Genomic DNA, 22,339 nt, shown 5'->3' with positions numbered 1-22,339 from the left:
CTACAAAATTCAGCAGCGTCCTTAAAAATAGTAGGCCACCAGAATCCACAGTCTAACATTTTTCTAGCAGTTCTTTGAGGGCCAAAATGTCCTCCATTCTCAGATGAGTGGCAGGCCTCTAAGATGGACTGGAATTCTGATTGAGGCACACACCATCTAATTACCTGGTCAGCTCCACATCTCCATAAATATGGGTCATCCCATGTATAATATTTAGACTTGCTTTTCAGCTTGTCCCTTTGATGCTTAAAAAAATTTGGAGGAAATGTGCGGCTAACTAGATAATTAGCTACAGGTGCATACCAAGGGACTATCTCAGATACTGCTTGTAGGTTATCAAATGGAAAATTACCAGCTATAGGAGTGGAGTCATCTGTAATGTGCTCAAGGCGACTCAAGTGGTCTGCCACTAGATTTTGGTTACCACTCCTATCCTTAATTTCTAAATCAAATTCTTGTAATAACAGTATCCAACGTATAAGCCTTGGTTTGGACTCCTTTTTAGATACTAAATACTTTAGAGCTGCGTGGTCTGAATACACTACTACTTTAGTACCAAGTAAATAGGCTCGGAATTTATCCAGAGCAAAAACAATAGCAAGAAGCTCTTTCTCAGTAGTAGTGTAATTCGACTGAGCGGCATCCAAAGTTTTAGATGCGTAAGCAATAACAAACGGATCCTTACCTTCACGTTGAGCCAGTGCTGCTCCTACTGCATGGTTGGAAGCATCACACATTATTTCAAATGGTTGGCTCCAGTCTGGTCCTCTCACAATTGGAACTTGAGTCAGTGCAGCCTTCAGCTTATCAAACACCTGTTTGCAATTTTCACTGAACTCGAACTCAACATATTTCTACAGTAGCCTGGATAAGGAAAGTGCTACCTTACTGAAGTCCTTAATGAACCTCCTGTAAAAACCTGCATGGCCAAGGAAAGAACGGACCTCCCTCACAGAAGAGGGGTAAGGTAAACTAGAAATAACATCCACCTTTGCTGGATCTACAGAAATGCCAGTATTAGACACAACATGTCCTAGTACAATCCCTTGTTTAACCATAAAGTGGCATTTTTCAAAATTTAATACCAAGTTTGTACTGACACATCTATCTAATACTCTAGATAATCCATCTAAGAAAAGGCTAAAGGAGTCGCCATAAACACTAAAATCATCCATAAAAACATCCATACAGTCCTCAATAAGATCAGAGAAAAGACTCATCATGCACCTTTGGAAAGTAGCGGGTGCATTGCACAAGCCAAAGGGCATTCTCTTGTAAGCATAAGTCCCAAAAGGACATGTAAAAGTGGTCTTTTCCTGATCCTCAGGAGCTATATGAATCTGGAAATAACCTGTGTAACCATCTAGAAAATAATAATGCGATTTACCTGACAGGCGATCCAGCATTTGATCAATGCAAACCCTCCAGGCGTTCTGAACTCTGGTTGTCAGGAGCTCTCCATGCTCATTCTTCACTACAGTGACTCCAGACTTCTTTGGTACCACTTGTACCGGGCTTACCCATTCACTGTCTGAGATGGGATAGATGATATCTGCCTCTAGTAGTCTGGTCACTTCCTTTTTGACAACCTCTAGGATAGTGGGGTTCAGTCTTCTCTGGGGTTGATAGACAGGTCTTGCTCTCTCTTCTAAAATTATTCTATGCTCACAGACTTGAGGGTTTATGCCTACTATGTCTGTGAAACTCTAACCAATTGCCTTCTTGTGCCTCCTCAGCAAACCAAGTAGCTGCTCTTCCTATTGAGAAGTGAGTTCCCTTGCAATGATAACCGGAAACTTCTGCCCGTCTTCAAGGTAAGCATATTTGAGGTGCGGGGGAAGGGGTTTTAATTTTAACTTCTGATCATGTTCAGGCTCTGAGTTGTCTGGAGCTGGTAACAGTGGTAAGGCACTGTCATTGTCCTCTGAGAGTGTCTCCACACTTGGACCTTGTCCTGTGTGCTTCTCTTCAAATTCCTCCTGATGGACTTCAGCCACGGTTTCATCTTTGATGTCACACTTGAGGATAGAATGATCCTCTGGAGGATGCTTCATAACTCCATTCAGATTGAAGATTACTACTCTGCCATCTATTTCAAAAGAGTATGTTCCTGAAAAAGCATCTAATTTAAACTTTGAGGTCTTCAGGAATGGTCTTCCGAGTAGGATTGATGATGGCTTGTCTGAGTCATTTTGGGGCATTTCTAGGATATAAAAATCAGTGGGGAACGTGAGTCCCTTAATGACTACTAGTACATCTTCAGCAACTCCAACCACTGTAATAATGCTTTTATCTGCTAACACAAAACGAGCTGCCGACCTTTTTAAGGGAGGGAGCCTCAAAACATCATATATAAACAAAGGCATTATACTTACACATGCTCCTAAATCACACATGCATTCAGAAATTATCACACCACCAATAGTACAATTAACTATACAAGGATCTGGGTCACTACACTTTTCAGGTAAACTTCCCATTAAAGCAGATATGGAACTTCCTAAAGGAATAGTTTCTAATTCATTAATTTTATCCTTATGTATACATAAATCTTTTAGAAACTTTGCATATTTAGGTTCCTGTTGAATAACATCAAAAAGGGGAATAGTTACCTCAACCTTTTTGAATATCTCTACCATTTTTGGATCAGGTTCCAGCTGCTTCCTGGGCTTCCTTGCAAGTTGTGGAAATGGAATAAGAGTGGTGTTTTCTGCAGTGTCTGCGCCTTTTAATGCTTCTTCCTGTGGTTGCACTTCTTCTTCAGCTATGTCCTGTATGTCCTCTTCCTCTTCAACATCTTCTATTTCTACTACCTCTTCAGCTGAGGCGTGTTCTGGTGGACTTGGCTCCTCCTGGTTCCTCTCCTACAGTGTGGTTTCGGACCTTAGGGTGATGGAATTAATACCACCCTTGGGATTGGGTAATGGTTGAGAGGGAATTCCACTGGAGCTCGAAGGTTGGTTATTGGAGTTGGTCATTGATCCAATCTGGGAGACAAGAGCTTGTAAAGTAGCGTTCAGACCATTTAGAGTGGCATTAATATTATTTTTCATGGTCTGCTGTCTCTGATCCATAGATTGTAGTAAGTCATCATTAGCAGATGAAGAAAGATAGGTAAGTTGAGAGGTCTGCTGTAGGGTATTCTGTGGTCCTTGGGATTGCCTTAGGTGAGGTGCTCTGTAAGGCTGATTCTGATTCTGATTCAGAATAACTTTAGCACTCTATTTCAACTCCCCAGCAACGGCGCCAAAAATTAATGCGGGCAGAAATTGGCGAGTTAAGAATGATTATAAAATATGCGTTGCAAGTATAGTTCTCAACCAACCAGAAATCCGCTTTATTAATTTAAAAAGGGTGTCACAGAAATTAAAATCAAAATACTGGGAGTATGAGTCCCAGGTGGTCTCCCAACGAGTTGCAGAAAAGTGTGCTATTTTATTAATCAGATGTTTTCAAAAAGGTTTGAGTTGAATGGCAGAAAATTAAATTAGAGAATTTATATAAATTTAAATAAAAGCCTTAATTGGGAGTTGATTAGTTGGAAGCCCTATTCTTGTTGCAGTACTCTCAAGATTAATTGATAATTGGGGATTATTCTGTTTAGTTGTCCCTCACTAAGTAAGGGAAAGTTAAACAAGTTGGAATGCTATTTCAATCCACAAGTTCCAATCCGCTCTGGGGAGGATTGGTGTTAGTGACTAGAGAGCAATCCAACAATAAACCCAACTACAATCTCTCTCTTGAGCATCCCAACTTCAAGGGTTTCTTTCAATCAACTCCCCATCAAGTTAGGGGACTACTCGCTCATTGTAAATGTAAAATTCATAACATAAGAAAAGGAATTAAAGAAAGACATCATAAATAATGATCAAAAGATCAATCAAAAATAAAAGTGATTCTTGTATTAATAAATGCTAAAATAATCCAACAGTAAAATTAAGTAAATTAAGGAACATGGAAGAGTAAGAGACAAGTAAAGAAAATGAACTAGAGTGTCGAAGTCTTGATGAGGCAATAACTCTTCTCAATATCCCAATGCAAAAACAATGAACATAACAAATCCTAAAAACTATGAATGTGTAGAGAGAAAACCTAGAGGAGAGGAAAACTAGATCTAAAAACTAAAACTATGCGGAATGAATGTTATTGTTGGTTTCTGCATGTTCTCTGGCTCTAGTATGCTTTTTTGGGCCGAAAACCGGGTCAAAATAGGGCCCGAAATCACCCCCAGCGATTCTGCAGATTATACAGATCGCGCATGTCATGCGGTCGCGTCATCCATGCGGCCGCGTCACTGCGATTTCCTCTTCTTCGCGCGGTCGCGTCATCCATGCGACCGCATCACTTCTCGCTGGTCATCTCCTCAATTTCTCGTGTTCCTTCCATTTTTGCAAGCTTCCTTTCAAATCTCCAACTCATTCATGCCCTGTAAAGCCTGAAACACTTAACACACAGATCACGGCATCAAATGGAATAAAGGAGAAATAAAATACATAATTAAAGTCCCTAGGAAGTAAGTTTTCAATCATACAATAACTTTAGGAAGGAATTATAAATGCATGCTTATTTAATGAATAAATGGATAAAGATCATGATAAAACCACATAATTAAACACAATATAAACCATAAAATAGTGGTTTATCACTAATCGTGTGAGACCAGCCCTGCCCACGCACAAATCTCTGTTCATTCTGGGTTGGGGGACAAATTTTATACGACGCGTGCGCGTCAAGCATGCGCATGCGTCATGGACGCGTATGCATGAGTGAGTTTGTGCCTCTAGCACAGTACAGCCCCAAACGATCACAACTCTCTGTTCAGCATGCTATTTACGCCGATTTCCCTATCCACGCGCGCGTATAGTCGCGTACGCGTGGGTTGCCAAAACTGTAGGTGACAAGGTACGCGTACGCGTCGGCTTGTTTGCGTGCAAAGCATGGTTTCAGCGCTACTCCCACATAACTCTTTGTTCAATTCCTATTCTTTTCGCATTCACAGGTGACGCGTGCGCGTCCTAGATGCTTGAGCTTCGAATGCCCTTTTTTTTTATTATGCAGAATGCAGATGATTTATGCAGAATTTATAAAGTAACACTTGATAAAAATAAGATAAAACTAAGAATAAAAATGAAAGATCGTACCATGGTGGGTTGTCTCCCACCTAGCACTTTTTTTTTACGTCCTTAAGTTGGATGGTCCACAAGCTCAGTCTTCTTCTGTTGGTGGATCCTCCAATAGGTAGACCTCCAGCTCCTTATTGTTCTTCATTTTCTCACCATGATACAGCTTCAAGCAGTGGCCATTGACTTTGATGAATTTGGAGCTTGAAGGATGACTCAGGTGGAACACTCCGTATGGCTCTGCCTTCTCTACTCTATAGGGACCTTTCCATCTTGATCTCAACTTATCTGGCATGAGCCTCAACCTGGAGTTGTAAAGGAGGACCAGCCTCCAGGTCTGAACTCTCTTCTCTTGATATGCTTGTCATGCACAACCTTTACCCTCTCTTTGTATAGCCTGGAGTTGTCATATGCTTCGAGTCGAAGGATCTCCAGTTCTGCTAGTTGCAGCTTCCTTTCAGCACCGGGTTTCTCAAATCCCATGTTGCATTCCCTTACAGCCCAGAAAGCCTTGTGTTCCACCTCCACTGGGAGGTGACAAGCCTTTCCGTAGACTAGGCGGAATGGACTCATTCTGATGGGTGTCTTGTATGCTGTCCGATAAGCCCAAAGCGCATCTACAAGCCTGGTACTCCAGTTTTTTCTTTGAGGCTTGACAATCTTCTCCAATATGTGCTTTATCTCTCTACCTTACTAAAGATATCTTGTGAACAATGCCATGTTTCTTTAGTAGACCTGTCAATCTCCTGTTACAAAAATGAGTGCCTTGATCACTCACGATTGCTCGTGGTGATCCAAAGCGACAGATAATATTATTTCGAACAAAGGAGACAATAATGTTAGCATCATCAGTACGGGTAGGAATTGCTTCCACCCATTTAGAAACATAATCAACAGCTAACAATATGTATAAGAAACCACTAGAGTTTGGAAATGGACCCATGAAGTTAATACCCCAAACATGAAAAATTTCACAGAATAACATAAGCTATTAGGGCATGTCATCCCTTTTGGATATATTTCCAAACCTTTGACATCAGGAGTAAGATTTATAGAAGGTAGTAGTATCCTTAAAAAGAGTGGGCCACCAGAATCCACAGTCTAAAATTTTTCTAGCTGTTCTTTGAGGACCAAAATGTCCACCACTCTCAGAAGAGTGGCAGGCCTCTAAAATGGACTGGAATTCTAATTGTGTCACGCACCTTCTAATTATTTGGTCAGCACCACACCTCCATTAATATGGGTCATCCCGTATATAATATTTGGACTCGCTTTTAAGCTTGTCCTTTTGATGCTTAGTAAAATTAGGAGGGAAGGTATGACTAACCAGATAATTAGCTATAGGTGCATACCAAGGAACTACCTCAGATATTGCGTGCAAGCTATCAAATGGAAAAGCATCATTGATAGGAGTGGAGTCATTCTTAATGTGCTCTAGGAGACTCAAGTGGTCCGCCACTAAATTCTGGGAACTACTCCTATCTTTAATTTCTAAATCAAATTCTTACAGCAACATTATCCAACATATTAACCTTGGTTTGGACTCTTTTTTAGCTAACAAATATTTTAGAGCTGCATGGTCTGAGTATACTACCACCTTAGTACCAAGTAAGTAGGCTTGGAATTTATCCAGAGCAAAAACAATAGCCAGAAGCTCTTTTCCAGTGGTAGTATAATTAGACTGAGCAGCGTCTAAGGTCTTAGAAGCATAAGCAATTATAAAAGGGTCCTTACCTTCGCTTTGAGCCAGCGCCGCTCCTACTGCATAGTTGGAGGCGTCACACATAATCTCAAATGGCTGGCTCCAGTCGGGTCCTCTCACAATCGGAGCTTGAGTTAAGGCAATCTTCAGCTTATCAAACGCTTTCATACAATCCTCACTCAGCTCGAACTCGACATCCTTCTATAGCAATCGGGATAAAGGCAGTGCTACCTTACTGAAGTCCTTGATAAATCTCCGGTAGAAACCTGCATGACCAAGAAACCTGCATTTTGATGTGTGAACTTTTGTTGATATAGAATTTCTCAATTGAATTCTCGTTGTAAGTATAGTTCTAGACCAACAAAGAGTCCTCACATACAAAAATTGAGTTGTCACAAATAACAAACCCCAAATAAGAATTAACCGAAGTATTTAGACTCCGGGTCGTCTCACAAGAAATTGCAATGAAGTGCTTGATTATTGGCTATGAAGATGCAAGGGGTTTTTGGTTGATAAGAGGGGGAACAAAATAAATGACAAGAAAAGTAAATCAAATAAGTAACTAAAGAAAGCAAGTAATAAAGAGAGACATTCATGGCAAGTGTTGAGATCATAGGCTCTCTATCCTAGTCATGCAATGATTAATTCATCTTATTTAGTCAACTCCAACAAATAGGGAGAAAGTCAAACAAGACTAATCAATCATACCACAATAATAACAAGAATTTATCTTATTACGTCATCTCCAACATTGGAAGAATGTATCATATTATCTTCCATGAGAGAAAGTCTAATAAGACTAGCTAATCTCAATCCAAAAGTCCTAATCAACTTACTAATTAAATTAGCAAAAGATTAGCGTCAATGGAAACAATATTAGCTAACAACTCTAGATCACCAACATAAGATGGGTTTTCATGACTCAAGATTGCCCAATTACTCTTTCCAAGCCATGAATGCTCAAAATCTACTCTAAAGCCCAACCAAGCATTTTGTCAAACACTTGGTGGGTACAAAGGGAAAGTATGGTAAATGTGCAAGAATAATAAAATCTACCAACTACCAATTGCAGGAAAAGTAAATCAACAACTCAAATCATCAATAAAAGAACATCAAACATTAAATTTCATTAAAGAAAAGATCCAAATCCAACAAAGGGCTCATGAACATAAAAAGAGACATAAAAGTAAAATTGACAAGAGAACTAAAGAGAATAGAGTAGTAGCAACAAGAAATTAAAAGGAGAAACTAAATGTAGTAGCAACAAGAAATTAAAAGGAGAAACTAAATTAAGACAAGAATTAAAATTTGGATTTAAGAAAATTAAACCTAAACTATCCTAAAATCTAGAGAGAGGAGAGAGCCTCTCTCTCTAGAATTCTACCCTAAAACATGATGAAAACTAAAATATGACTACTTTTTCATTCCCCCCTCAATCCTTGGGTTCAATAGCATCAGAAATGAGTTGGATTGGTGATGAGCGGATAATTTATACGCTTTTTGCCATTGTTTTTAGTATGTTTTTAGTAGGATCTAGTTACTTTTAGGGATGTTTTCATTAGTTTTTATATTAAATTCACATTTCTGGACTTTACTATGAGTTTGTGTGTTTTTCTATGATTTCAGGTATTTTTTGGCTGAAATTGAGGGACTTGAGCAAAAATCAGATTCAGAGGTTGAAAAAGGACTGCTGATGCTGTTGGATTCTGACCTCTCTGCACTCAAAGTGGATTTTCTGGAGCTACAGAACTCAAAATGGGGCGCTTCCAATTGCATTGGAAAGTAGACATCCAGGGATTTCCAGCAATATATAATAGTCCATACTTTGCCTAATTTTAGATGACGCAAACTGGCGTTCAACGCCAGTTCTCGACCCAATTCTGGCGTCCAACGCCAGAAACAAGTTGCAAAGTGGAGTTCAACGCCCAAACTGGCACCAAAACTGGCGTTTAACTCCAGGAATGACCTCTACACGTGTAACACTCAAGCTCAGCCCAAGCACACACCAAGTGGGCCCCAGAAGTGGATTTATGCATCAATTACTTACTTCTGTAAACCCTAGTAGCTAGTTTATTATAAATAGGACTTTTTACTATTGTATTAGACATTTTTGATCAGTTGTATGCTATCTTAGATAACATTTTGGGGGCTGGCCATCTCGGCCATGCCTGGACCTTTCACTTATGTATTTTCAACGGTAGAGTTTCTGCACTCCATCGATTAAGGTGTGGAGCTCTGCTGTTTCTCAAAGATTAATGCAAAGTACTACTGTTTTCTATTCAATTCATCTTATTTCGCTTCCAAGATATTCATTCGCACTTCAATCTGAATGTGATGAACGTGACAATCATCATCATTCCCTATGAACGCGTGCTTGACAACCACTTCCGTTCTACATTAGATTGAATGAGTATCTCTTAGATCTCTTAATCGGAATCTTCGTGGTGTAAGCTAGAATGATGGCGGCATTCAAGAGAATCCGGAAAGTCTAAACCTTGTCTGTGGTATTCCGAGTAGGATTCAATGATTGAATGACTGTGACGAGCTTCAAACTCGCGATTGCTGGGCGTAGTGACAGACGCAAAAGGATAGTAAATCCTATTCCAGCATGATCGAGAACCGACAGATGAATAGTCGTGCCGTGACAGGGTGCGTTGACCATTTTCACTGAGAGGATAGGATGTAACCATTGACAAGGGTGATGCCTCCAGACGATTAGCCGTGCTGTGACAGGGCATTTGGATCATTTTCCCGAGAGAAGACCGAAAGTAGCCATTGACAATGGTGATGCATTACATAAAGCCAGCCATGGAAAGGAGTAACACTGATAGGATGAAGATAGCAGGAAAGCAGAGGTTCAGAGGAACGAAAGCATCTCTATTCACTTATCTGAAATTCTCACCAATGATTTACATAAGTATTTCTATCCCTATTTTATTAATTATTTTCGAAAAGGAGCTTCCTTCTGAGGAACCAAAGGACTCTGAGGCTCAATTAGAGACCATAGAGATTCCATTGAACCTCCTTATGCCATTCATGAGCTCTGATGAGTACTCCTCTTCTGAAGAGAATGAGGATGTTACTGAAGAGCAAGCTGCCAAGTTCCTTGGTGCAATCATGAAGCTGAATGCCAAATTATTTGGCATTGATACTTGGGAAGATGAACCTCCCTTGTTCACCAATGAACTAAGTGATCTGGATCAACTGACATTGCTTCAGAAGAAATAGGATCCTGGAAAGTTCATAATACCTTGTACCATAGGCACCATGATCTTTAAGGCTCTGTGTGACCTTATTTCAGGGATAAACCTCATGCCCCTCTCTGTAATAGAGAAACTGGGAATCTATGGGGTGCAAGCTGCTAAAATCTCATTAGAGATGGCAGACAATTCGAGAAAACAGGCTTATCGACAAGTAGAGGACGTGTTAGTAAAGGTTGAAGGCCTTTACATCTCTGCTGATTTCATAGTCCTGGATACTGGAAAGGAAGAGGATGAATCCATCATCCTAGGAAGACCTTTCCTAGCCACAGCAAGAGCTGTGATTGATGTGGACAGAGGAGAATTGATCCTTCAATTAAATAAGGACAACCTTGTGTTTACAACTCAAGGATCTCTCTCTGTATCCATGGAGAGGAAGCAGAAAAAGCTTCTCTCAAAGCAGAGTCAACCAAAGCCCCCACAGTCAAACTCTAAGTTTGGTGTTGGGAGGCCACAACTAAACTCTAAGTTTGGTGTCAAACCCCCATATCCAAACTCTAAGTTTGGTGTTGGGAGGTCTCAACAAAGCTCTGCACATCCGTGAGGCTCCATGAGAGCCCACTGTCAAGCTGTTGACATTAAAGAAGCGCTTGTTGGGAGGCAACCCAATGTTTATTTATCTAATTTTATTTTTGTTTTTCATGTTTTCTTAGGTTCATGATCATGTGGAGTCACAAAATAAATATAAAAATTGAAAATGGAATCAAAAACAGTGGAAGAAAAATCACACCCTGGAGGAAGCACCTGTCTGGCGTCCAACGCCAGAACAGAGCATGGTTCTGGCGCTGAACGCCCAAAATGGGCAGTATCTGGGCGCTGAACGCCCAAAATGGGCAGCATCTGGGCGCTGAACGCCAGAATTGCACCCTGGAGAAGAGCTGGCGCTGAACGCCCAGAACAAGCATGGTTCTGGCGTTCAACGCCAGAAATGGGCAACAATGGGCGTTGAACGCCCAAAATGGGCACCAACCTGGCGCTGAATGCCCAGAGTTATGTGCAAGGGCATTTTGCATGCCTAAATTGGTGCAGGGATGTAAATGCCTTGACACCTCAAGATCTGTGGACCTCACAGGATCATCTCAGGATCTGTGGACCCCACAGGATCCCCACCTTCCTTCCTCATAATCCTAGTTTTTTTCCACATCTTCTTCTTCATCTATTCCTTCTTCTTTTGCTCGAGGGCGAGCAACATTCTAAGTTTGGTGTGGTAAAACAATTATGTAAAGGATCTATAGCTCAGTGGTAGAACATGTGGCTGCAAATCAAGAGATCCCTGAGATACCTCAGGGGATGCACTTCCCTCCACATAGCTATTGGAAGCAACTGAGGATAGAAATACCAAAAATCACTAGGAATCAAGCCACAAAGGCAAGGAAGAGACATAGAAGAGCTCAAGAACATCGTTGGTTCCTCAAGAAGGAAACGCCATCATCACTAAGGTGGACTCATTCCTTGTTCTTACTTTCTCTGTTTTTTGTTTTCTATGTTAAGTGCTTATCCATGTTTGTGTCTTCATTACATGATCATTAGTAGTTAGTAACCATGTCTTAAAAGTTATGAATGTCCTATAAATCCATCACCTCTCTTAAATGAAAAATGTTTTAATTCAAAAGAACAAGAAGTACATGAGTTTCGAATTTATCCTTGAACTTAGTTTAATTATATTGATGTGGTGACAATGCTTCTTGTTTTCTGAATGAATGCTTGAACAGTGCATATGTCTTTTGAAGTTGTTGTTTAAGAATGTTAAATATGTTGGCTCTTGAAAGAATGATGATAAGGAGACATGTTATTTGATAATCTGAAAAATCATAAAAATGATTCTTGAAGCAAGAAAAAGCAGCAAAGAATAAAGCTTGCAGAAAAAAATAGGCGAAAAAAAAAATTTTGAAAGAAAAAGAAAAAGCAAGCAGAAAAAGCCAAAAGCTCTTAAAACCAAGAGGCAAGAGCAAAAAGCCAGTAACCCTTAAAACCAAAAGGCAAGGGCAAATAAAAAGGATCCCAAGGCTTTGAGCATCAGTGGATAGGAGGGCCTAAAGGAATAAAATCCTGGCCTAAGCGGCTAAACCAAGCTGTCCCTAACCATGTGCTTGTGGCGTGTAGGTGTCAAGTGAAAACTTGAGACTGAGCGGTTAAAGTCAAGGTCCAAAGCAAAAAAAAGAGTGTGCTTAAGAACCCTGGACACCTCTAATTGGGGACTTTAGCAAAGCTGAGTCATAATCTGAAAAGGTTCACCCAATTATGTGTCTGTGGCATTTATGTATCCGGTGGTAATACTGGAAAACAAAGTGCTTAGGGCCATGGCCAAGACTCATAAAGAAGCTGTGTTCAAGAATCATCATACTGAACTAGGAGAATCAATAACACTATCTGAACTCTGAGTTCCTATAGATGCCAATCATTCTGAACCTCAATGGATAAAGTGAGATGCCAAAACTATTCAACAGGCAAAAAGCTACAAGTCCCGCTCATCTGATTGAAGCTATGTTTCATTGATAGTTTGGAATTTATAGTATATTCTCTTCTTTTTATCCTATTTGATTTTCAGTTGCTTGGGGACAAGCAACAATTTAAGTTTGGTGTTGTGATGAGCGGATAATTTATACGCTTTTTGGCATTGTCTTTAGTATGTTTTTAGTAGGATCTAGTTACTTTTAGGGATGTTTTCATTAGTTTTTATGTTAAATTCACATTTCTGGACTTTACTATGAGTTTGTGTGTTTTTCTATGATTTCAGGTATTTTCTGGCTGAAATTGAGGGACTTGAGCAAAAATCAGATTCAGAGGTTGAAAAAGGACTGCTGATGCTGTTGGATTCTGACCTCCCTGCACTCAAAGTGGATTTTCTGGAGCTACAGAACTTAAAATGGCGCGCTTCCAATTGCATTGGAAAGTAGACATCCAGGGCTTTCTAGCAATATATAATAGTCCATACTTTGCCCAATTTTAGATGACGCAAACTGGCGTTCAACGCCAGTTCTCTACCCAATTCTGGCGTCCAGCGCCAGAAACAAGTTGCAAAGTGGAGTTCAACGCCCAAACTGGCACCAAAACTGGCGTTCAACTCCAGGAATGACCTCTACACGTGTAACACTCAAGCTCAGCCCAAGCACACACAAAGTGGGCCCCGGAAGTGGATTTATGCATCAATTACTTACTTCTGTAAACCCTAGTAGCTAGTTTATTATAAATAGGACTTTTTACTATTGTATTAGACATCTTTGATCAGTTGTATGCTATCTTAGATCACATTTTGGGGGTTGGCCATCTCGGCCATGCCTGGACCTTTCACTTATGTATTTTCAACGGTAGAGTTTCTGCACTCCATCGATTAAGGTGTGGAGCTCTGCTGTTTCTCAAAGATTAATGCAAAGTACTACTGTTTTCTATTCAATTCATCTTATTTCGCTTCCAAGATATTCATTCGCACTTCAATCTGAATGTGATGAATGTGACAATCATCATCATTCCTTATGAACGCGTGCCTGACAACCACTTCCGTTCTACATTAGATTGAATGAGTATCTCTTAGATCTCTTAATCGGAATCTTCGTGGTGTAAGCTAGAATGATGGCGGCATTCAAGAGAATCCGGAAAGTCTAAACCTTGTCTGTGGTATTCCGAGTAGGATTCAATGATTGAATGACTGTGACGAGCTTCAAACTCGCGATTGCTGGGCGTAGTGACAGACGCAAAAGGATAGTAAATCCTATTCCAGCATGATCGAGAACCGACAGATGAATAGCCGTGCCGTGATAGGGTGCGTTGACCATTTTCACTGAGAGGATAGGATGTAACTATTGACAAGGGTGATGCCTCCAGACGATTAGCCGTGCTGTGACAGGGCATTTGGATCATTTTCCCGAGAGAAGACCGAAAGTAGCCATTGACAATGGTGATGCATTACATAAAGCCAGCCATGGAAAGGAGTAACACTGATAGGATGAAGATAGCAGGAAAGCAGAGGTTCAGAGGAACGAAAGCATCTCTATTCACTTATCTGAAATTCTCACCAATGATTTACATAAGTATTTCTATCCCTATTTTATTAATTATTTTCGAAAACCTCATTACTATTTTATATCCGCCTGACTGAGATTTACAAGGTGACCATAGCTTGCTTCATACCAACAATCTCCATGGGATTCGACCCTTACTCATGTAAGGTATTACTTGGACGACCCAGTGCACTTGCTGGTTAGTTGTGCGAAGTTGTGAACCATGGTATTGACATCATGTTTATTTGGCGCCATTACCAGGGAAAGAAAGAGCGATGAATTTTACATAATCAAGGTGTAATCACAATTTCTACACACCAATTGGGCCCAAAATGCTTCAAAAATCGCTAGGGGCGATTTCACTAAAGTGGACCCACGTGCTCTATCGGCGCGTGCACGTACATGGCCCATGCGCGCCCCTATGCGTCAGGCAACATATGGCAAATTTTATATCATTTCGAAGCCCCGGATATTAGCTTTCCAACACAATTAGAACTGCCCCATTCGGACCTCTGTAGCTCAAGTTATGATCGATTGAGTGTCAGAAGGTCGGGCTTGACAGCTTTACGGTTCCTTCATTTCTTCATGAGTTCTCCCACTTTGCATGCTTTTTCTTCATTCCTTCCATCCAATACTTGCCTTATAAACCTGAAATCACTCAACAAACACATCAAGGCATCGAATGGAATTAAAGTGAATTAAAATCACCAATTTTAGGGTCTAAAAAGCATGTTTTCACATTTAAGCACAAATCAAGGGAGAATTGCAAAATCATGCTAATTCATTGAATAAATGTGAGAAAAGTTGATAAAACCACCCAAATTAAGCACAAGATAAACCACAAAATTGGGGTTTATCAAATCTCCCCACACTTAAACTAAGCATGTCCTCATGCTAAGAATAAAGAAGGACAAGAAAAGGGGTATGAACATTTATTCAATGCAAAGAAACTATATAAACCTATCTACATGCATGCAACTAAATGCAATATGATTCTACCTACTTGGTCAAAAGAAAATCAATCTCCAAGAGCATGTATGAACAAGTAGGGCTAAGATCATATGATGATTCATGAATCCTACCAATTCAAATATTAAAATGAAGTACAAGTAGACTTGCAAGAAGAAAAACTCATGAAAGCCGGGAACAAGGAATTGAGTATCGAAGCCTCACCGGAAGTGTATCCGCTCTAGTCGCTCTAGTGTATAAGGTCGATCACTCAATTCTCTTCTAATCATGCTTTCCATGATTTGTTTTTCATCTAATAATCAACAATTATTCAATGCATGCATGCATTCATCATGAGGACTTATTCATAGGTTGTAATGGGGCTATGGTCAAGGTGGGATGCATATGGTCAAGTGAGCTTGAAATTTGTATCTTTGATTAGCCTAAGCTCTCACTAAACACATACAACAACCTATAAAATTCTAATATAGTACCTAGCTACCCATGATTCCCACTTTTTCACATACTCATGCATTCTCTTTAATTCACATTTCATATGCATTAATTTTTATTGAACTTTACTTTGGAGCCTTTTTGTCCCCTTTTTATTTCTTTTTCTCTTTTATATATATATATATATATATATATTTTGTTTACATTTTTTTTTCACACACATTTTTTTTAAAGTATATACAAACGTATCAATGCATATGGTTTTACATATTTAATGCATAAGCATGTACCCAATCCCATGATTTTCAACAAAAATAAAAAAAAAATACACTTTTAGTTCAACCAATGTCCCAAGGTTCCCATACCCAAATGATACACACCCTCACTAGCCTAAGCTAATCAAAGATCCAAATTAAGGACATTTTTTATTTTTCTCTTAAGGGTAATGATGTGCTAACATTAAGAACAAAAGGGATTAAATAGGCTCAAATTTGGCTAACAATGGTTGATAAAAGGTAGGCTATTTGAGTAAGTGAGCTAAATGAAATGATGGCCTCAATCATATAAATGCATGTATACATGGAATAATGGACATATAGAATCAAACAAATCAAAGATCACAATCATAGAAAGAGAACAATGCACACAAGAATGAAAATAAGTGGTTATAAGATGTACCCACATAATTGGGCTCAAAACTCACATGCTTGTGTTCTTAGCTCAAAAACCATGTTCCAAAATACATTCTTCAAGCAAGTTCAACACAAATTTTTTTTTTCAAATCGGTAGGGTGCCCTAAAAACAGTTTCTTGGAAAAGAAATCATCACCCTAACCAAGTAGTCCTAACATAAAAAGAAGTCGTAAAATATGTACAATTTCTAACTAGCATGCAACCTATCATGCAATGCAACAACTAACTAACAAGGACAAAAATTAAGAATTTAGTGTTGAAAAAGGAAGTTGTTACCCATGGAGGTCGGTCGGACGACCTCCCCACACTTAGAAATTTGCACTGTCCTCGGTGCATGCAAAGAAGAGCAAGGTGGACGGGTTGCTACAATTGATGAGTTCATCCAAAAGGTTGTGCGGAAGGACTTGTTTGTTGCCCCATTTAGAAGCTTTTCCTTTTCTTTCCTTCTTGGTGGCTAACCTCAAAGGAGAGAAAAAGAAAGAAAATTAAGCCTACAACAAAGATATGAAAGCAATAGAACATAGGCGGGGGCTAATGCCAATTAAGAATAGGGTTTTCACTACATGTTAGCTACGCATGTGAGTGAGGAAGCAATATAGGCAAAGAGTATATCAATTAATACTTAATGCAAGAGTAAAGTCAAGGCATGAAGAGCACTCAAAAGCATCAAGTTCGACTAGAAAGAGTGGGTCATGAAAGACATGTAAGCTCATATCAATGCACAAAGAATATAAGGATCATCAAAGGTTAAGCATTGAATTAAATATTTCATTACCCATCAATATCAAACAAGTCTAGAAGCACCAAGATTAACCAAGAAATTCTCAACAATTGAGTAAGAGAATTCAACACCATTATTAAAAATAAGAAACTTAGAAAAGAGGATAAGAACAAGCTATAAAAACAAAATTAAAATACAATAAATGAAAATAAGCAAATGTAATAAAAGAAAATGGAAGAAAAAAAAAATTTTTTTTTACCGGCGCGGATGCGTCATGCACGCTTTTGCGCCGATGCACAGTTTGGCTAAAGGACGCGTACGCGCCAGGTGCGCGCATGCGTGGGTTGCAGGCACAGGATAGGCACAAACTGGGCATAACTCTCTGGGACATGTACCAGGAGGCTAGGTGACGCTATCGGCGCGCACGCGCACAGCGTGCGTGCGCTTGCATTACGCAATTAGCTTCAACGGCGCGTACGCACCAGGTGCGCGCACGCGCAGGTGTTTTTGTGCCTCAGGCATGGTGCTGGCGCAGTGTAGGCGCAACTCTCGGGTCAATGTATGGAGGGGTGAGATTTTTGCATCCATGCATCCGCATACATGGCACGTCCGCGTGGATGGTCGAAAATGCTTGAGGCGCGCGTATGCGCCAGATGCGCGCACGCGCGGGTTGGTGCTCTATTTTTCAAAATTTTTCCAAGTTCTTGCACCAAACCAAGCATCCCAAGCCTCCAAACAACTACCCAAACACCTTAAAACCTTATTTAACATATTATACTACCAAATAAACTCAACAAATAAAACAAAACATGAAATCAAACCTATTCTACCAATATTTACAAAAGAGAAAAATGAAAAGAATTTACCATGGTGGGGTGTCTCCCACCTAGCACTTTTGTTTATTGTCCTTAAGTTGGACTTATGGAGAGCTCCACTCAAGGTGGCTTGTGCTTGAAGCTATCCTTGAACATCCACCAATGCTTGAGTCTCCAATAAGCTCCATTCTTCAATGTTAATATCTTCAAACTTTGATGGAGTTCTTCACAAACCATGAGCTCCCAAAGTTGATTTTCCTTGTGCAATCCGGGATTCCACACTTTGTTTTGACACCCATCTTCAAATTGATCATCATGATTCCAATTTGGTGGCATGACCTTAGAATTCTCAATTGAGCACCCAAACATTCTCCTAGACCCATGCAATTTGGGTTTACACCAACCATTGTAATCAAACTTTGAGCATGCAACCATGATGAACTTAGAGTGATGTTTCCAACCACTACACAACTCTCTCCTACTCTTAGTTCCACAAAGAGCTCTAAGTTGACCATCATTTTCAATCAAACCATATTCAAGTGAGAAAGTGAAGCTTAGGGATAGAAATTTTACCCACTTGAATGTTGTGTAAGATGGTGACTTAGGAAGGGGTGGTCCCAATGATCTTGCAAGCTCCACTCCCTTGTGCTCTTCCTTGACTATCTCCACCTCTTTACAACTTTCCTCAACTTTAACCTCTTCCTTTTGGTGGCTTGCTTCCACTTCAATTTCTTCTTCCTTGCTCACCAAAGGCATGAGAGGTTGTGCATCTTCTTCTTTGATCTCCATGGCAAACCCAATTGGAGAGGATTCAATTGTACATAAGAATTCTTCAATGATTGAATCCATCTCTTGGTCAACCTCATCGAAGGCTTCAACTACTTCTTCTGGATCAATTATCTTAACTTCCTCCTCTTGTTGCACTCCTTGCTTCAACTCCTCTTCTTCACCTTGAAGCTCTAAACTCACTCCCTCACTAGGCTCCTTAATTGCTTCTCCACATTCGTCAATGGGAGTGCCTTGGTTGCTTAGGCTTGGTCGGGAGGAGGCCATATTGCTAATGGCTTCCACTAGAATAACCATATTGGCTCCTAGCTCTTTAAACTTCTTTTCATCCTCCTCTTGTCACCTTAAGATATGAGATTCAATATCTCTCAATTCCAACAAGGAGGCTTCGTTGGAGGACGGTGGTGGAAGAGAGGGTTCATTATTTGGGAAGGGAGTTTCATAATTGGAAGTTGGTTCATCTTGGTAAGGGTATGGAGATGGTGTGTATTGAGGTAGTTCTTGATAGTAGTTGTGTTGGAATTGTTGTGGTTCCATGTATGGTTCATATGGTTCATAAGGTGGTCGGTATGGTGGATATGGGTTGGGGTCATATAGAGGTGTTTGGTGAAAAGGGGCTTGTGAGTAAGGTGGTGCAAAATTATGTTGAGGAGGTGGTTCATAGGCATATGGTGGTAGTTGTTGACAATCACAATAAGGGTCACCACATCCATTAGATTGATATGCATTAGGATGAGAGTTATACCCATAAGAATCCGGAGGTTGTTGTTGCCAAGAAGGTTGATCAATCCCTTGAGGCTCCTCCCATCTTTGATTGTTCCATCCTTGATGCACATCCTCATTGTAGCTCCCATTTCTAACAACATAATTTGAACCAAACTCATAGCCAAAGTGGTGAGAATTCATAATAGCAAGAGAAAATAAAAACAAAACTAGTAAGAACTAATAAAAACTAACTCCTTAAACAAGCAAAAACTAGCAAAGAAGCATATTAACATATATACAATAGCCAATAACATAACACCATTGCAACTCCCCGGCAACGGTGCCATTTTGATGTGTGAACTTTTGTTGATATAGAATTTCTCAATTAAATTCTCGTTGCAAGTATAGTTCTAGACCAACAAAGAGTCCTCACATACAAAAATTGAGTTGTCACAAATAACAAACCCCAAATAAGAATTAACCAAAATATTTAGACTCCGGGTCGTCTCACAAGAAATTGTACTGAAGTGCTTGATTATTGGCTATGAAGATGCAAGGGGTTTTTGGTTGATAAGAGGGGCAACAAAATAAATGACAAGAAAAGTAAATCAAACAAGTAACTAAAGAAAACAAGTAATAAAGAGAGATATTCATGGCAAGTGTTGAGATCATAGGCTTTCTATCCTAGTCATGCAATGATTAATTCATCTTATTTAGTCAACTCCAACAATTAGGGAGAAAGTCAAACAAGACTAATCAATCATACCACAATAATAACAAGAATTTATCTTATTATGTCATCTCCAACATTGGAAGAAGGTATCATATTATCTTCCATGAGAGAAAGTCTAATAAGACTAACTAATCTCAATCCAAAAGTTCTAATCAACTTACTAATTAAATTAGCAAAAGATTAGCGTCAATGGAAACAATATTAGCTAACAACTCTAGATCACCAACATAAGTTGGGTTTTCATGACTCAAGATTGTCCAATTACTCTTTCCAAGCCAAGAATGCTCAAAATCTACTCTAAAGCCCAACCAAGCATTTTGTCAAACACTTGGTGGGTACAAAGGGAAAGCATGGTAAATGTGCAAGAATAATAAAATCTACCACCTACCAATTGCAAGAAAAGTAAATCAACAACTCAAATCATCAATAAAAGAACATCAAACATTAAATTTCATTAAAGAAAGGATCCAAATCCAACAAAGGGCTCATGAACATAAAAAGAGACATAAAAGTAAAATTGACAAGAGAACTAAGAAGAATAGAGTAGTAGAAACAAGAAATTAAAAGGAGAAACTAAATTAAAACAAGAATTAAAAGTTGGATTTAAGAAAATTAAACCTAAACTCCCCTAAAATCTAGAGAGAGGAGAGAGCCTCTCTCTCTAGAATTCTACCCTAAAACATGATGAAAACTAAACTATGATTACTTTTTTCATTCCCCCCTCAATCCTTGGGTTCAATAGCATTAGAAATGAGTTGGATTGGGCCCAAAATGCTTCAGAAATCGCTGGGGGCGATTTCACTAAAGTGGACCCACGTGCTCCATCGGCGCGCGCGCGTACATGGCCCATGCGCGCCCCTATGCTTCAGGAAACATATGGCAAATTTTATATCATTTCGAAGCTCTGGATGTTAGCTTTCCAACGCAATTTGAACCGCCCCATTTGGACCTCTGTAACTCAAGTTATGATCGATTGAGTGCCAGGAGGTCGGGCTTGACAGCTTTACGGTTCCTTCATTTCTTCATGAGTTCTCCCACTTTGCATGCTTTTTCTTCATTCCTTCCATCCAATACTTGCCTTATAAACCTGAAATCACTCAACAAACACATCAAGGTATCGAATGGAATTAAAGTGAATTAAAATCACCAATTTTAGGGTCTAAAAAGTATGTTTTCACATTTAAGCACAAATAAAGGGAGAATTGCAAAATCATGCTAATTCATTGAATAAATGTGAGAAAAGTTGATAAAACCACCCAAATTAAGCACAAGATAAACCACAAAATTGGAGTTTATCAATTCCCTCACGGAGGAGGGGTAAGGTAAACCAGAATAACATCTACCTTTGCTGGATCTATTGAAATACCAGTATTAGAAACAACTGTCCTAGAACAATACCTTATTTTACCATAAAATGACATTTTTCAAAATTTAATACAAGGTTTGAACTAACACACCTGTCTAATACTTGATAAACCCCATTTGTAAGGTTTACCTTGTGTTGAATTTAGAGGATTTTATCATCTTTTCCCACATTTATTCAATGAAATAGCATGGTTTTGTAAATTCTCCTTTAATTGTGCTTAAGAGTGAAAACATGCTTTTTAGGCCCTTAATTGTTTAATCTTAATTCACCTTGATTCTATTAGATGCCTTGATACGTTTGTTAAGTGATTTCAGGTTTAGAAGGCAAAGATTGGATCAAGGGAATGAAGGAAAAGCATGTAAAAATAGAGAACTCGTGAAGAAATGAAGGAATCGCAAAAGCTGTCAAGCCGACCTCTTCGCACTTAATCGACTATAACTTGAGCTACAGAGGTCCAAATGATACGGTTCTAGTTCTGTTGAAAAGATAACATACGGGGCTTTGAAATGATATAAGATTTGCCATAGTTGCATCGCGGATAGGGACGCGCACGCGCACAGTATGCGTACGCATCGATGGTGCCACATGATTTACTTAATGCAACTCATGGCCAGTGAATTCTAAAGCCTTGTGGGCCCAATCTAACTCATTTCTGATGCTATTTAAGCCAAGGATTGAAGATGGATGAGACATCTAGTCATTAGTTTAGTTTTATTTTAGTTTTCACATGCTTTTAGTTAGTTTCTAGAGAGAGAAGCACTCTCCTCTCTCTAGAATTAGGAGTAGGTTAGATCTAGATTAGGAACTCTTAGATCTAGTATAATTTCATGCTTCGATTTACTTTTCTCTTTGCAATTCTTCTTCTTCTACCTTTTTTCTCTCTAGTTTTGCATTTAATTCTTGTAATCCTTTACTTTTATGTTGATGCACTTTTGTTCTTCTATCTCTCTTTCAATGCAACTTATGATTCATGTTCCTTTATTGTGGATTTGATTTGTTGTTGTGTAATTCCTTGTAATTGAGTAGTGTAGATTTACTTT

This window comes from Arachis hypogaea, chromosome 17, assembly GCF_003086295.3.
Source record: "Arachis hypogaea cultivar Tifrunner chromosome 17, arahy.Tifrunner.gnm2.J5K5, whole genome shotgun sequence".
Lineage (NCBI taxonomy): Eukaryota > Viridiplantae > Streptophyta > Magnoliopsida > Fabales > Fabaceae > Arachis > Arachis hypogaea.
This window is presented reverse-complemented; position numbering follows the sequence as displayed.